This window comes from Cydia strobilella, chromosome 17 (assembly GCF_947568885.1).
Source record: "Cydia strobilella chromosome 17, ilCydStro3.1, whole genome shotgun sequence".
Lineage (NCBI taxonomy): Eukaryota > Metazoa > Arthropoda > Insecta > Lepidoptera > Tortricidae > Cydia > Cydia strobilella.
In genome coordinates this window covers 15,858,503-15,877,149 of record NC_086057.1, presented here as the reverse complement: position 1 = coordinate 15,877,149, position 18,647 = coordinate 15,858,503, and the positions used below count along the sequence as shown (strand labels likewise).

The following is an 18,647-nucleotide window of genomic DNA, read 5'->3' as shown; positions in this document are numbered from 1 at the left end:
TTTTCATACAGAGAGATTTTGCTCCTTGATATGTATAGTCTCCATGATTAGTACCTTTTTTACGTCATAAATGTGGCAGTCACGAAGGAAGTGACGCCCTCATTTAATTTCTACTATTTTATGTCGCACTGTATGTGTCAATACAATATTAAGTTTCTCCCTTATAGTAAATAGCGAAGGTCGGTAATGGTAGACTAACTGATAAACCCCCACCCTAACCCTTAACTAGCCCTAATCTAAAGGTATTTGCCTAATAAATTAAACCCACAATAAACTCCCTATTAACTCAAACCACCCAATTCTAATATCTAAATTCCTAATACACCAACTGGAAATTAACAACTTGAAACCAGACATGGCGGTTATGAAACTTTAGGCGTCGCTATTATTTAATATATTAACAGGTCAATTCGAGTTTTAGTTATTATAATCTGTTTATGATCTGTCAGTGTCAAAATCGTTTTTGGATCAAGAAATGTCACTTGCCACTGACATATCGGAAACAGATCGAATAACTAAAACTCGAATTGGCCTAATGGATTCAAACATGAACAGTGCGGACTGTGCGGCAAAGAAAGTGGGTTTTAAGCAAGCGATTTTGAACGTTATGCCTTTGATTTAAAGCTGTTTAACTGGTTCCGTAATTTGACTTTGAGATTGCCGACAGATGTTTGAGTTTCGTATTAAGGAGTCATTGTATTGTTAATTAAAACTTTTCAGTTCAAGGTCAATCGAGGTCAAACAGATTAATTACATCGATTAGTGATAAGTTGACGAGAAGGACCGAAATGGAAGGACTTTAATTGAAATGCCTACTTTGTCACAATTGTCTGTATTATAATTATGTGTTGTTTACATACCTACCTACTCAAAATTAAACTCACTTAGTCAAATGAAAACTCGTACCTGGGCGTTTTCTAAAATAAATACTGAAAATTTGATTATTACAAATCTGAATATTCTTGGGCTCATCATCATCATCATAATCATGTCAGCCGATAGACGTCCACTGCTGGACATAGGCCTCCCCCAAGGCTCGCCACTCCGACCGATCCTGTGCCGCTCGCAACCACCGAATTCCCGCGACCTTCACCAGGTCGTCGCTCCATCTTGTTGGAGGCCTACCGGCAGTTCGTCTTCCGGTACGCGGACGCCGCTCCAGAACTCGAGTGTTGCCAGATACTCTCTCTACACAACGATCTCGGAACATGAAAACGCTGTCGCATCGCTCGCTCCGAAGCTTGAGCTCAAACCCCAAAATCAAACCATACCAAGTGTCCAGCACAAATAGAAGATCGTCTGTCGACTCCAGCCTATGAGGTTGCTACATTCATCATCGAAGGAACAGGGGCCCCTGGAGAAAGTCTAACACGTCATCAGGTTAGTCCCAAATTACGGTCTATGCTAGGCTATCAACTACATTTCCCCAACATACTTGTGTAGAAACAAAAAAAGAGGCAGCAGATGCCATGAATAGTAGACTCGCTAGTGCGGCCGCTACATGCGGAGTGCCACCTGCGGACGCACCGCGCGCGTTAGCTCTGCTGTGCGCCGCCCGCCCGCCCTCAGACCGATGCATTAGACTGAAACCATTTACACCCGACGAGGTATATCGCATTATCACCTCTAGTATAGCTAAAAAAGCAACACGGGATATTTATGAACTCTCTGTGAAGCTGATCAATTCCTCTGCAACAGAACTGTCTCCAATACTTACTATTATATATAACAGGTGCCTCCGCGAGGGCGTTTTTCCCGATCCACTAAAGGAAAGCCGCATCTCACCGCTGTACAAGGGTAAGGGAAGGAGGGACGATCTCGACGGCTACAGACCTGTTGCGATAATTCCCGTAATGGCAAAGATCTTTGAGTACGGCCTAAGTTCGAGGTTAACAGATTTTTTACAATCAACTGACGCCTTATCCGATAAGCAATTTGCATATCGGAAAGGGCGTTCAACTACCTCATTAACACGAGCCCTAGTTCGGCAAATAATGGACGCCCGTGAGCGTAAGAGCCAGGTCGCTGTACTGTGTTGCGACTTGTCGAAAGCATTCGACGTCGCAGACCATGATCAACAAGCTGCAGCACTACGGATTTGAAGGCTCCGCACTTGCATTAATTGCTGACCTATTACGCAACAGGTCGCAAGTTGTGGTTGCTAATAACGGTCATGTGCGATCAGACGCAGTTACCACGAATATGGGCGTGGCACAGGGTTCGTCCGTATCCAATATTCTATTTACGCTACTGCTAAACGACCTTCCGAACGCCATCGATACCGGACAAACGTTCATGTACGCTGATGATGTGGCTGTGGTAGTGGACGCCTCGACCTGTGATGAGCTCGAATATAAATTAAATTTGACCGCGGCATCAGTGTCAAAGTGGTTTATGGCTAATGGACTTAGTTTAAACACCAAAAAAACCCAGTACATCCACTTTGACCTCTCTAACCGGCAAACGAGACAACTGTCAGTATTGGTTAACGGTAAGCTGATCAATCAAGTCCAAAACTCAACGTTTCTTGGGTTCGAGTTGAGTGGCAGCCTCACCTGGAGCTGTCATATAGACAAAGTGTGCAGTAGATTAGCTACGGCATGTTTCGCGATTAAACGACTGGCGAGACTACTTCCGACGGAAATGGTTCGAGTGTGTTATTTCGCGTCCATACATTCGCACCTTCAATATGGGGTCGAACTGTGGGCGGCAGCCGCTGATTGGGAAAGGGTATTTCGTCTACAAAAGCGGGCAGTAAGAGCTATAGTGCGAATCCCTCCGACCGAAACTTGCAAGCCACACTTCAAGTCACTAGGCATTTTAACTCTGCCTTCTCTCTTTATTTTCAATATGGCGGTAACTACACGGGAAGAAGTAGACGCAACGCCTAAGAACTGTAACGCTACCCCGCGCAGGTATGAGACCCGCAGCGCGCGCGCTGGTAAGCTACCTTACGTGCCACACCGACTCGCAAAGTCAGGAAAGCTCACACACGTCATGGGTCGCAAGATCTATAACCACCTCCCGGGTGAAATCATCGCTGCACATAGTGCAGCAATATTTAAAGCTAAACTTAAAAAATGGCTTATAGAGCAGGCGTTCTATGACCATAAAGAATTATTTTTAAGCAATAGGACCTTAAACTAAGAATGTTATTTACAATTGTATTTACATTATTTTGACATGTAATTATTTATTACCAATAAAATATATGAATATGAATATGAATATGAACCTTCCGGCCCCACCGGCCATCATTTATGCGAGCAATGTGCCCCGCCCACTGCCACTCATCATTCTTGGGCTCATTCTACTCAAAATCGACAACATTCCTGCCATTAAAAACAGATATCCCAAAACGTTCGTTCCATTACGACACGTTTTTAGTGTGCACAATTTTTTCACTTGTATGTGCGTGACGTTTTCATACAAATTTTTGGGACCTTTTTTTTAGCATCAGGATTGTATGCTAGTCATTCTGAGTTGAAGGAACCCAAAAACAGCAGGATCTCTGAGAAACCGTCAACAAATAATAATCACACCTAAACATTCGAGAACTTTTGGACTATCATCATCATCAGCAAAAAGACGTCGCCTGCTGGACGAAGGCCTCCACCAAGGATCTCCACAATGTCCCTACTATTTATTTATTTATTTAAACCTTTGGGAAACAAACAGCCAAAAACAACACACACACATATTAAATCAGATAACACATTCACAAGCCACACAGTTTCCACTAATGAATGATAACAGTTATGTTGCTGAAACTAACATTAATTTATACAATTTAAACTTAATTTAACATTAATATAATTTACAACATGCAAAACTCAAATACCTCTCGAATTGTACTGTTGGGTGGTTTTACGCATGGAGATTGGAGACTATATAAAGGAGCCAAATCTCTATGTATGAAAAGTGTCCATCAAAAACAGTAATTAGGCGGCGCCACCCAGGGACCGGACAACCCTTTCCGCGATAAAACCCTTTCAATGGGCGACACTTAAACACGGCTAACACATTGAAAGACTTTCCCTTTTAAACTGCAAGCCCATTCATACCCCTACCTTTGACTAACCCTTACCGAAAAGCTAACCAAAAATAAGGCTAGCCCTTAATAAGGGTTACCCTTATCTTTAAGCGCTTTTTATAAAGGTTTCCCTTTGCGTGAAAGAGACAGGATTAGTATATATCTACGGTAGTGTATGAAAAGGAAAGAAAATACGTGCCTAGTCAAAGAACGCCGCCGTCGCCGCCGATGATCGCTCGGATTCGAAGTAATGTGTGCTTTATGAACAAGGTAGACGACTTAAATTAGCACGCTTATATGCTAAAAGTGAAGCCCTTTATAAGGCTAACCCTTATAAGCAATATGCAAGGTGTTGGTGAGCGGATGATAAGGGTTTTGTAAGGGTATTTGGGCTACCGATTACTCAAATGTGGTAGCTTTATATAAGGGTTTTTAAAAGCAAAACAAAGGGTTTCGTCAGGCAAAGGGTATGGTGAGTTAAGCCTTATGCAATACCCTTATAAAACCCCGATAAGGGATAGCGGGCCGGTCCCTGGCGCCACCATACACTACTACCGAAATACTACCAAAAACAACCTACGTAATTTGGTCGGGTTATTTGTTGTCTTATATGGTTCATGTTATACTCATGTCCCAGAGCCTAACTAGCGCCACCGGAGTGATTAGGAACTATTATTTAAAGCTGAAAGCGGTCACTTTTGCAACAATTCTGCCATAAGAGATTGGCATCCTTTCTAGACCATCCATAGTTTTACGGTATTTAAAGATGCGAGTAGGCCTCAAGCAAGGAGGTGTTGTGCTCGTTAGTATTTTCGTTGCTTATTCATACTTTTTATTTATTTTTTGTAAATAAATCTTCACCAAACAATCTAACGTAAACATCCTTTCAACAAAATCAATGTTTGTGCCCAATCCCATTAGACGAGCTGTCTAAGAGTACGCGGGCCGCATACAGGGTGGCTTGAGTAGCGTTCAATCTACCGGGAATTAAGAGGAAAATGTTTACGTGAACTATTTGTTAAAGGGGAGGCCACGAAACAAGCGGCTCGCGGCCTTTACTGGGAGTTATCCGACGTCTTTCTCTATTTATTATGTTTTAAGTAACATATTGGTTACATTTTAAGTGACTATACGAATAAAAATCTAATAAATAAGATCTCTTAAGTGATTCTAACGTAGACGCCTGTATTTGCACTATTTGTTATATTGGGGCTTTAAGAATAAAATAAAATAAATGAAAAAGAAAAGTGCCAGTGTTATTTATACGTCATAATTTCATAGAAGTTTGACGTTAAAAATAACACCTGCATTGCGTGTGCTGTCAAAATCTCTGCAGACTTTTCTTGGTTTGACTCTAGCGTCATCTTGATCACAATTGTGATTGTGAGAGTTCAAGCAAGAATGTTAATGATGATTATAATATATAATATATCGCAGCGGCTGAGATGGGCGGGTCACCTTGAAAGGATGCCGGACAAGAGGGCAGCAAAAGTAATGACAAGGTGGACGCCGCAACAAAAAAGACCGCATGGCAGGCCTAAGAAGCGTTGGATGGATTGTGTAGAGGAAGATCTAAGGAAGATGGGAAAGTTTACCAACTGGAAGAAGGTCGCCAGGCACCGCGACAAATGGAGGAAGATTGTGGAGGAGGCCAAGACAAAGGGTTGCGCCAACGGAAGTAAGAAGAAGTAATAGCCCTATAACCCTACTTTTCAATAAACTGCAGCATTGATAACGGATATAAACGGATTAGATATAAGTAGGTAGGTAGTTTATCTTTTCCGAAAATCCTCGCTGGTTTCATTGCCACTACGCGTAGTATTAGTGCGCCCTCTGTATAAAGTGATATGTGCAATTAATTACTAACTCTTCCGTATACAGAATCGCATTTACATTCATCTGAGATACAACAATAAAGCATTTACTGGTGAGCACGTACGCGTAAATAATGTTCGTTTTGCTGGCCTAGTGCGGTAATAATGAAGTGGTTTATTTACAGGAAAGTCGGGTAAGAGGTATATCTTGTTATTGAGTAACATTTATTTAGACGATTAAAAGTGAACTGGGTTTGTCATGGCATTGTACTTACGTCTTTCCCGCGTATTCACTGTTTTATAGTAAATGAAAATTAGACATGTTTTCTATGAAGCACTAAAACTTTAACTCTTTAAGTTTTCTTTAGTGTGCCTGTACAAAGCTAGTCTAGAATCTAGATTCACTGTATTCGTAGTATTTGTCCTTGATTAAAACATGTAAAAATTCAATACCAATACTATAAATTTGCGTCAGCACCCTCTAAGTACACGTCTGGCAGTGATACCAATATGCTAAAAAGTAAAGGAAAAGTGGAAAAATCACTTTCAGGCAAGACTCGAACTCCGCGTTACCAGCCTGGCGTTCTATTCTACCAATTACTACCGAGACTTACTCGTATTGTAAGAAACAAAAAATCAACAAATAACACTAGCAAGCAGACTTTAAGGGTCCCCAGCAAGCTCGGTTTGTATGGAGACAAACGTAGTTCCGCTCTCATTTTAAAACGACTAGCTAGATTGCTCTAAAACTATGTCCTTACAATAGGATAAGGTATATCTATGTCTGTAATTAGTTTATGTAGCTTCAGATACCATAGTTAAAAAACTACAGCGAATTTAAATTTTTCATTTCATTCAAAATTTGTTTTTGCTCTATTTCGTTTATTTTATAAACTGGAGCTATATAAACTAATTACAGACCTAGATATACTTCATGTCATTGTATGTGCAAAGTTTCATTACAATCCAACACGTAGTTTTAAAATGAGAGCGGAACTACGTTTGTATGAAAAGGTGCAATTCGGCCGAGCTTGCCGGAGACTCTTAACTATAAAGCTCAAAAATACTTTTTTTTATACTACGTCGGTGGCAAACAAGCATACGGCCCGCCTAATGTTAAGCAGTCTCCGTAGCCTATGTACGCCTGCAACTCCAGAGGAGTTACATGCGCGTTGCCGACCTTAACACTCCTCTCCCTCGTTGAGCTCTGGCAACCTTACTCACCGGCAGGAACACAACACTATGAGTAGGGTCTAGTGTTATTTGGCTGCGGTTTTCTGTAAGGTGGAGGTACTTCCCCAGTTGGGCTCTGCTCTAGATCTGTAATGACATCCGCTGTCCTGTGCCCTACCACACAAAGCGAGATGTCATTCACATTGCCCATATCTCTCTTTTGGACGTAGTTTAAGGACATACCCGGGTCCAACTTTCCCTAAACATCCAAAGGTCAAAAACAATTGCACACAAAATGTCGGCCATTTTTTATCGTGTCCTTATTCGTGTGTCGAGATCTCGTAACACAGTACTACGGTACTCGTCCCAAGAGATCACAGATTGTGACCACGTTGAGAAGAGGCAGCGGATCTTTTTTTTTTTTTTTTTTTTTTTTTCCACGATCTTATCCACGAAGATTTTAGATTTAATTACTACATTCCGCCTTGTATAAAATAAGGCCGTCTTAAATAAGGGACGGCTGGTTTTAATATGTTAATACTGGCAAAATGTTCTTATTAAATTCAATTACATTGGTTTCTGACCTCGAAAGCCCACCGGTCATTGACAAATACTTGATAAAAACCGGCCAAGTGCGAGTCGGACTCGCGCACCGAGGGTTCCGTACTTTGTAGTATTTGTTGTTATAGCGGCAACAGAAATACATCATCTGTGAAAATTTCAACTGTCTAGCTATCACGGTTCATGAGATCAGCCTGGTGACAGACAGACGGACCTGGACAGCGGAAACTTGGTAATAGGGTCCGGTTTTTACCCTTTGGGTACGGAACCCTAAAAATCATGATTGTTTTTGATATTTTTTGGTTTTCTCAATTTTTCCATCTAAAGACTTATGTAACGGCAATAGTTACTACGGAAAGATAATCAGACTTAATTTACGTCAAAATGAGTCCAATTTTGTCTACATAGGACTTAGGTCTTGAGATACAGCTTTTTCAATGCTAAATATAGTTCAGAACCAGAACCAACTATTAAAATTTTGTTAGATAGCCGTGGTAGGTACTAAGCCTCTAAAACATGTTAGTCATATAGAGACAACTTGCTGAGTAAAGGATAACTCACGTTAGACCGGGCCGTGTCCGGGCCGGAGCTTCCGGCGCTTCCTTTTCTATGAAATGACAGGTGATCACGTGATGCTTTCCATAGAAAACGAAGCGCCGGAAGCTCCGGCCCGGACACGGCCCGGTCTAACGTGAGTCATCCTTTATGACTAAAAATGACCTCGTCATTGCCTATCGCCGCATCATTGCCAAATGACCCAAACAGTTGATTGCAAAAACATATTATGTGTAAATGAAATTTGATTAAATATTCTACGATTTTTTTGTATAAAGCTTTGCATTTCTTACCTAAGGAGACCACATAATAACCGCATCGCCGATGGTTCAATTGCCTCTTGGTTCCATGGTCCCCGGTCTACCCTTACATCTACATATTTGTATTATATATCACTCGCTGCCATTCACACTAAGCCCCCAGCCGATCTAAGATTTCGTTTTTTCGCCGCCATTAAGTATGCAAAGAGAACCGAAAAAGGTTCAGAGAAGAATGTTTACTTATATATTCTTAATGATTCATGATCGAAAACCGGTTTTACTTTACTCGACTGCGGTGAATCCAAAACCAGCCATGTGTGTTTGACATGTACTTACATCATGCATGGATAAATGTTTTTATATTAGCATTAATTATTTTTATATTATTTTGACCCATGTTCTGTCACTGATGTGCGTTTAAATTGTTAAATAACAAACGAAACCGTCAACGCTATCTATACGAGAGTAGGCGAAAGGTAGTGGCGCCATCTGATCGAGACTATAATTTTCTTGATTTTCGAGGCACGTTTACGGAGTTATTTCTATCTTTGAAATAACCCTAAAGTGCCTTCGTGAATAAATTGATTTAAGTGTTTCTTATTTAGGTATCTGAACGTATTTTATGCATTTTTTTTGGGCGAAAAATCAAATCAAAAATATCAAATATCAATTTATTCCTTTTTCAGGCTTAACCTTACAAACTAACATACCTAAATTTATCTTTCCTAGGGGGTAACTGCACAAAAGATCCCTATGGGTCGAAGTGTATCCGTAAGGGCCCCCGAAACTATAAGATAACATACCTAAATAAAATAAATACAAAAATCACCTGGGCTGTAGGTATTAAAAATATATTGCTAAAATCACCCAGACCCATAGTGGGCCCCATAAATATTATAGCACATTCTTACACAGATTGACTAAGTCCCACGGTAAGCCTAAGGAGGCTTGTGTTATGGGTACTCAGACAACGATATATATAATATATAAATACTTAAATACATAGAAAACACCCATGACTCAGGAACAAATATCTGTGCTCATCACACAAATAAATGCCCTTACCGGGATTCGAACCCAGGACCATCGGCTTCACAGGCAGGGTCTACCCACTAGGCTAAACCGGTCGTCAATATAAATGAAGGCTTTTATTTAAAATAACAAAAAAATTATCTAAAACAGGACATGTTTGCTGCCCACACCAACTATGCTCCTCTGTTTGGCTTAAAGGTTGACAGGCAGAGAATGCCTTGTGAAAAAAAGGGATGTCCTGGTGGATAAGGGAGAACGGAGACGAAAGTAACACTTTTTACTATACAACTATCTCGATAGGTCTATCATATTCACGATGAAATTAAAATATTGGGTATAAATTTCGTTTACGTTCTATAAACGTATTTCAGCTACGTGTATACGTAGGTGTATTGTAGCTAGCTACGATTTATCCAAATAGGCATGTGTTTCAATCCGTCACCAGCCACGGTCGTAACAAGTGGGAAAATATTTTTATCGCAATATTGGGTGAGGCGGGAACACAGATCTCACCTACTAGATACAACATGTCATGTTTGTTTGAGAGCATAATCTCTTAATTTGATGTGGTCATTATAATAGGTGTGGTCAAACGCCATTGTTTCTTTAACGCGAGCGGTCGGCCATTGTGTGTTCGCGCGTGCCACGGCGCGTGCGGCGCTCACACAGAATGGCCGACCGCACGCATAAAAGAGACAATGGCTTTTGTTTAACAGATTACCGTCTTAAGCGTAAAAATCATTTGAGAAGATTCAGACTATAACATTCCGTGCCAAGTGCTACGTCAACTGCTATATATTGCCTTGTCACCAATAGGTTAAGGCTGCCTGCCACGTCTTCACTCATCCCCGCCTCAGTGTAAAGGCAGCCGACTTAGCGTAGCCGCGGAGTCTTGGCAATATGTGGTGTCCGCCAGGCTTCGAAAAAAAATTTTTTATACTACGTCGGTGGCAAACAAGCATACGGCCCGCCTGATGTTAAGCAGTCTCCATAGCCTATGTACGTCTGCAATATATATATACTGCTAATAAAATATATATATGCTGTATTTATTTAAGAAACAAACGGTCTTTTATAGTTATACATAACACTGGAAATTTTCTTAAAGCTGGACTTACAGTTTCCTTAATGAAAATATTTTAACATCATGTTTAATAAAGTTTAAAAAAAGTGTAAAACAGAGCTATTTGTGCAAACAAGAACAAAAACAATAATAACAATAATGAAAATAAAATGCAAGAGTATCAGAGTGTTAATAATTAATTTGTATATAAACTGAATTCTAAAAAGGTTTTGTTATTCTTATTACTTATTAACGTTCTATACTGAGATTTTTGCCTAATAGCGCCAAACTAATGATTTAAAATAATAATTTTAAGATTTGAAATATGGAGCTTCCCTGCGAATTCTACAAAAAGGTAGTCTGTGCCCCAGGATTTACGGTTCACATGAAATACGAGCGAGGGAGGGGATCTAAGCCATGGGGGGAATTAGGTAAATTTAATTTTCGCACGCGCAATAGGTTTTTATGAGTTTATAAGCAGCTTTTCGTTGTTCCGCTATTTGGTTTTAGGGTTGAGGATGTTTGCTACCCTTTTTCGAATGAATTACAGTTGAAAGCAAATATTTGTTGTTTATACACTGAATTTTTTTTATTAGCCTAATTTAGTGTCCCTGCTGCTGGGCAAAGGCCGTCCGAATTTTCCCGCCAGTCCGAATAAAATGCGTCCAAGTCGTCCCACCATCTCCTTTTCGGCCTGCCTGCACCCCGGCCAGCACCGTCTATGGTGTTCCGTGGGTCCCACTCACCAACCATTTTGTCCCACCTTTCAGGGTGCATGCGGCAGACATGCCCAGCCCAGTCCCACTTAAGCTTAGCGGTCACTGGACATATTACTTTTAAAATAAATCTGGGAGATTACGTCTAAGGGCAGGATTACTTCTAGCTCGCTTCTCTGCTACTTTGTAAGGCTGCAATAAGGATGAGATGAGCGGAGATGAGAGGAGACCAGCGGGAACCAACCAATATCATTGGTTGTACGGGAAAGTGGGGTAGAACCGGGACGCTAAGGGAAATGTTGAATAAAAAACGTATTTGTAGAAAAATCTACGAACTTTACTAGTCTCTGTTTAATTGACTTAATTTAACTAACTTAGCGGTTTCACTCACGTATTTTTAGTCACTCGCGCGACATGTTTCGGAGAGCCTAGGTCTCCATTTACAAGCACTAACAGTGCCTGAGTGAGTAGCGGTGACGCCCACCCGTCTTGACCGCTAAGTTAGTTAAATTAATATGACTTAATTTAGTACATATTTAATCAGTGAGATCACTATTTACACACGTGTAAACATAAACTTTTAAATCTCTATTTCGTCCGGTTTTACCCCGGGCCCTTGTCCACGAGTCCTTGTGCGAGAGTCCGACTCGCACTTGGCAGGTTTTTTTTCTTAAGTATACTATTTGTAGTAAGACATAAATTTTTGACTTTTTATAAAATACCAAAGCAAACTAAGCTTATCACACAAACATTTCCCCTTACCGGGAATTGAACCCGTCACCAATGGCTACATAACACTTAGTAAACCGACATCTTTCACCGTTTTATAGCTGTCCTTGTCTCCCCCGTTACAGTATGTCAGGTGAAAAAAGGACCGAAGCACGGTCGAGTCGATTTATCTTATGGCGGACACCGTTGGGCCGAGGGTTACAGGAATAAAATGAACTGGAAGTGACCTTAGCTTTAAACAAGTTATTGTAAAAAAAACCGGTCAAGTGCGAGTCGGACTCGCGCACGAAGGGTTCCGTACCATTACGTAAAAAACGGCAAAAAAATCACGTTTGTTGTATGGGAGCCCAAAGTGTGCACAGTCGACGCCTGACGCCGAGCGCCATACGTTTGTTTTGAAGCAAGTACGAGTAGCCATAAGCGTCTAACGTGCGTTTCGTGTCCAAGGCTTTATGGTGACCACCGCGAAATTTGTTGTAACAGAACAGTTTATATTAATGTTGGTCATTATTAACGGATTTTGATCATATAGGGTTTGTTATGTGTGATAGATAATAGTTACTTGTTATACAAGGGTGCAAAGTTGTATTTTACCCGCGAGTGTGGAATTGAAACACGAGCAAGCGAAAGGATTCTATAGTTGAACCGCGAGCGAAGCGAGTGGTTCTAAAATAGAATCCTGAGCGTAGCGAGTGTTTTAACACACGAGACGTAAAATACATTTGCACCCGTGTGTAACACAAAACTTTTCCCCTCACTATAGCGAGGAAAGTGCAACATCCACAGGCGTTAGATCATCTTCATCAACTGGAATCACTCATTTTTTTACGATACTATAACAAAAAACTCTGGAAATTCTGTACTGCAACGTGAGAAGTTTTTAAGTAAAATTTTTGTTGACAATGTTGACATTTCTGACGTATGAAATGTCAATGATGCGTTTTGAAATTGCATCGACTTGTGCGTTCAGAATTATATTTAACATAATTATTAAAAAACAAACGTTTATTATGGAATTTGAAGGTTTATGACTTAAAATCATTAAATAAAGCTAAATCTGGTATTTTTTATTAGATTCTCAAACCATTTATTTAATGATAATTAATATCGAACGAACGTTTTATTTTTGTCAAGCTACTTAAACACGCTCCATCCAAGGTCAAGTTACTTTCCCCACTAGTGGATAAAATGCGTTTTTCCCCGCTTGTTTTAAAGGATAAAAGACGGCTTTCCGAGATAGTGAGGGGAAAAAATATAAATTTCACTTCGACAACTTACAACGCCCGAATTATTGGTAACTACGCTTAAAATACGTTCTAAACTACGCTCAAAACATCTTATATCCCTTCTTTTCTGTTCACGAAAAAGATTAATGTAAGAAATGGGAATGTTTTCGAGCCGTACGAATGTTGAGATGACTCGCGGCTGTCGACTCTTTAATGTAGTACAAGCAAACGCTTTTGTGGCCAAATGTGCTTTGGGAATGTAACTGTTTGTTACCAGCTGTAAAGGGGAAAGTCGGTTATATCGATCCTTTGTCGTACACGTGGATATTCACGTTTTTAGACACTAGTGGCGCGACATGTTTTACGCGTACTCATCGCACGCCTATCGTGACCTCAGCTCATGCACTGGTAGCTTAGTTAGAGTACCTTGCCTTACCCAGATGATGGGATAAGGCTTAGGACAAGAAGTTAGAGTACCTTGCAAAATTGTGCATACTTTTTAGGTATTCTTCTTCTTCTTCCTCGCGTTATCCCGGCATTTTGCCACGACTCGTGGAAGTCTGGGGTCCGCTTGACAACTAATCCCAAGAATTGACGTAGGCACTAGTTTTTACGAAAGCGACTGCCATCTGACCTTCCAACCCAGTGGGGAAACTAGGCCTTAATGGGATTATAGTCCGGTTTCCTCACGATGTTTTCCTTCACCGAAAAGCAAATGGTAAATATCGAACGATATTTCGTACATAAGTTACGAAAAACTCATTGGTACGAGCCGGGGTTTGAACCCGCGACCTCCGGATTGAAAGTCGGACGCTCTTACCGCTAGGCCACCAGCGCCCAGGCCACCAGCACTTTTTAGGTATTAGAACCTGTTAAGTTTCGTTACACTGGCTGACTGACTCACGCTGGACCTTGCTAGCTACCACCTGGAAAGGACCTGCAGGCAAAAGACGCTCCGGGAAACCAAATAGCCGCTGGACTGATGACATAAATAAAACCGTCGGTACAAACTGGAGATATATAGCTGCAAATAGATGGAAGTCCTTGGAGGAGGCCTTCACCCGATGAGGGGTTCTTGTCCGCAAACTTAATTTTTGGTATTATAATATCAAATTACTTAATAATATATGTGAAAATTGATTTATTTAAATTGACATACTAAGAATACATACTAAATAAATTATATAAATGCTTTACTGTAACAAAACTGACTTATTTAATGTGGCCTATGCTATGTGGCTTATGTGTGGGGTGGCCTAGGGGTTCATGGCGTTAGCCGCAATAGCTAAAGACGCCGGTTCGAATCCGGCCTTCACCACTGGAGGGCTTCGTCACTTTTTCTTTAATATATGACATCTATTACAGTTTTTTTTTATTTAATGTAATTAACTTGGAGTCGAAATAGAGGCTTTTTTTATTTTTATTTTTATTTAAGTTTCGTTATGTCCATCTGTTACTTCTATCAGTATGTTTTTTTAATCCAATATTAGTATGTACTAAAAAAGGTATGATATGTAATTGTATTGTAGTTCAATTACTTAATATTTTCCACAAAATAATTTATACAAAAAACGTACTCTAAATGCGTTGCATGCTTTCTTTTAATATTTAGGTACTTTAAATTTTGCATGCCAGTTTCTGGTGGAATGTGTGCGTGACCGCCATATATTTTTATAACATCTCTTGTACCACATTTTAAAGCGAAATAAAGATATTCTATTTTATTATATTCTATTCTATTCAAAGGCACTGAACTAAATAAATTAAACTTAACTGAGATTAATTACTTGAAGTAAATGAAAGGAAATGAAAAAATATACGATGCAACGTCGCTCGAGTAGATGAAGACAAATGCATTTACAGTCAAGATCCAGGAGGCCTATTCGGAGTTTCAAAACTTGATCAGATGCGTCGAGTCTACTAAAAAACCGGCCAAGTGCGAGTCGGACTCGCGCACCGAGGGTTCCGTACTGTTTTAGTATTTGTTATTATAGCGGCAACAGAAATACATTATCTGTGAAAATTTCAACTGTCTAGCTATCACGGTTCATGAGATACAGCCTGGTGACAGACAGACAGTCGGACAGCGGAGTCTTAGTAATAGGGTCCCGTTTTTACCCTTTGGGTACGGAACCCTAAAAAGGAGACTGACAACTATTATATACTCTGTATTACTTTGGTAGAGTTAACATTCAAAATATAGGTATAGGTATTTAAAGCAGTTTTACCTAGCAACAACTTAAACTCTTCAACAGTGAATAAATAGTCTATTCGATTAGAACCTTAAAATGTATAAACAAGGATGTCGTACAATAGCTCAGCCAATAAAATAATTCTATAGATACAGAAGGTTGTATAGTATGTCATTGGCAAAATGTTTTGAGCAAGGGCCTGACAATCTTTGATAGAGAAAGATAGTCTTATTGCGATTCTTATAAGAGGAAAGAGAAAATAGTGCCATGCTTTGTCCTAATCACCGACCGGGTGGCATCATTAGGTAGGAGGCGATGGCGAAATACCGAAATTTATAAGAGTGAAAGAGAAAAAAACCTATGCTGGCCAAATTTTATTTATGAATATTCTTTCTCTTATCCCCGGTCGCTCGGTGGCGCGTCTATCTTGTATATACTATGTCTATGGTTTTGAGTCATGTATAGTTTGGTTTGTTTAGGTACATTCTTTTTATGTGTACTGAAACCCAAAAAAAACTTATTCCGAATCATAACCCAGGAATCATCTAGTACGGATCGAAGCATCCGACACTTCAATTTTCTATAGAAACACACCGATAACTCGTCATAGAAAACGAAGTGCCTCGGCGCGGACCCGTATCATTCTAGCGCAAGTCATCCCTAATTCATAACTTTCATATTTTAAGTTATCGTATCGTACCTATGTAATGTAAATTAAAGTATTATAAAACTTAGTCACAAACAAAACAGACCTCAGCGAACTCGGCGCCGTCGACTGGACAGAAACGGCTTTGGACAGAGTAGCATGGCGGTCTTTGGTGTCGGAGGCCAAGATCCACTTCGGGCCGTCGCGCCACAGCAGTAGTTTCTGTCCGCGACTTTGATGGCGTAGAATGATGATGATGATTGATAAAGACTATCCTATGTCCATCTCCGGGCCTACAACTATCTCGTTTCAGCGGTTAAGCTAAAATAAAAAAGCTAAGGTTAAGAAATAACAGACAGAAATACAAGCAGGGATAGTAGATATCAAAAATGTCCCGCAGGACATAGAATAATCTAATAAGCAGAAAAAGCTTCCATCAACGTCAAAAGAGCGTCTGTTGTACACGGGCATTAGCGAATAAAAAGGTATAAAGAATAAAAAGCGCGTAAAAAAACAAACAAATGACTCGGGGCCACAAACAAACACACGGGACGTGTAAAACGAGCGCTACTGCTGGCGGGACTAAAAAAAATATGTGTGGAACTCGGGGTTTGGAGAAAGGGTTCTATTAAAGTTGAAACAAAAATGAACTTTGATAAACACCGGCTTGACAAAACAATTGAAAATGGTATTTTCTGATTAATGATTCCTTGGCGAAAGGGTACTTTTCCGAGAATAAATGCACAAATAGGTATAAAAAACTCATATACCTTCACGTCTTTAAATACGTGTACATACCTTGTACATACCTATGTACACGTATTTGAAGACTCTCATCGATTTCTCTGGTATTACTTCATAGATAGATAGATAAACCATTTATTAGCTTGTCACAATACACATTATAGATGAACAATAGAAACAATAACAATACCAAAATAAAAATAAAATAAAGAACAAGAAGCATCAATAAAATAAAATAGAATCAGAATTTGAAATTCGAAAACAAATTTTAAATTATATAGAGTTGATAATACTAGTCACAGATTTCAATTCATATGGTAAAATTATACAATTGGAAAATTGTGATATTATTGTTATGGTGGTATTAACTACTCTTATATAGTTTAAAGTGTTGGATTGCAACTAAATCAGTAAGAGACTGTCATTTTCTATTACGCGATTACATCCGATTTTACCCGAAAAACGAATGTCGTCTGAGAGTTAACGGACTGTAGATAGGTTTGCTGTGTGCGTTGCAGCAAAACAAAAGAATTCTGGCTCAGTAATACGCTCCACTCTTTCGGGTGAAGCACTGATAATTCTGCTAGAACCCAAATCACGAACAGATTTTGGACCCGGGTATGTCCTTAAACTACGTCCAAAAGAGAGGTATGGGCACTGTGAATGACATCTCGCTTTGTGTGGTAGGGCACAGGACAGCGGATGTCATTCCAGATCTAGAGCAGAGCCCAACTGGGGAGGTACCTCCACCTTACAGAAAACCGCAGCCAAATAACACTAGACCCTACTAATAGTGTTGTGTTCCTGCCGGTGAGTAAGGTTGCCAGAGCTCGAGGGAAAGGAGTGTTAGGATCGGCAACGCGCATGTTACTCCTCTGGAGTTGCAGGTGTACATAGGCTACGGAGACTGCTTAACATCAGGCGGGCCGTATGCTTGTTTGCCACCGAGGTAGTATAAAAAAAATCGATACAAAAATATAATATAAATATATACAAAAATAATTAGAAGCTTCATGATAATAGTGGGTAAGTAATATGTAGGTAAATATAACGTAAACTATTAAGGAGCGTCTTGGTTTGGTCATCAATCACCAATGCCGATAAGGTAAGCGTCTCATTCGCATTAACTTATTATCTACACTACAGGAACTAGACTTTCAGTAGCCTTACCACGACTTACACGACTAATTAATGTCAAACTGACATATTCGCTAACGTCTGCGTAACTTACTTCATATACATCTCGCTCGCACTAATGTGCCAATACAAGCGAGATGTATAGAAACTAAGTTACGCTGGCGCTAACGAATATGACAGTGCCAAAGCCATGGTAAGGCTACAGGGTGCGTAGACAGGATGGTAATCGTTCACGCTCCATAGCGTAGCGTTGTTATCTCTCTCTATCACTCTTCCATATTAGTGCGACAGAGACTAACTAACCTAACCCTTTCGTTCGCTACGCTAGCGTTAACGATTGACAGGTTATGATAGTAAGTAATAGCCTTTAGGTTACATACAAGCATAGAGTAACTTATACTAGAGCGTTACTGTCATAGTAAATTTTGTAACCCCAGTAAATTCACTGCCATCTGTCGACACACTTTAAAACTAAAAATGAAGATTTATAAAAATACGATAGAATGTATTTAAATATAGATAAATGATTTTTTTTATTTGCATTAATTATTTTTATGATTTTGACCCATGTTCTTTCACTGATATGCGTTAAAATTGTTAAATAACAAACGAAACCGTCAACGCCATCTATACGACTGTAGGCCAAAACTAGTAGCGCCCTCTGAACGAGAATCAAATTTTCTTGATTTTCGAGGCACGTTTTTTCCTTAGACTGTATCCATCTATTACGGAGTTATATCTATCTTTGATACAAGTGTCTTGTAAA

The 18,647-nt window shown here is 39.8% G+C and overlaps 1 long non-coding RNA gene across 1 annotated transcript in view; it reads left to right on the top strand.

Moving 5' to 3' along the window:
* Positions 1 to 17,659, top strand: part of LOC134748929 (uncharacterized) — a 208,244-nt gene extending 190,585 nt beyond the window's left edge. Inside the window, exon 2 of the long non-coding RNA XR_010128445.1 lies at positions 17,589 to 17,659. This is a non-coding gene — a long non-coding RNA (uncharacterized LOC134748929). The remainder of the gene's footprint in view (positions 1 to 17,588) is intronic.
* The last annotated feature ends 988 nt before the right edge of the window (positions 17,660 to 18,647 follow it).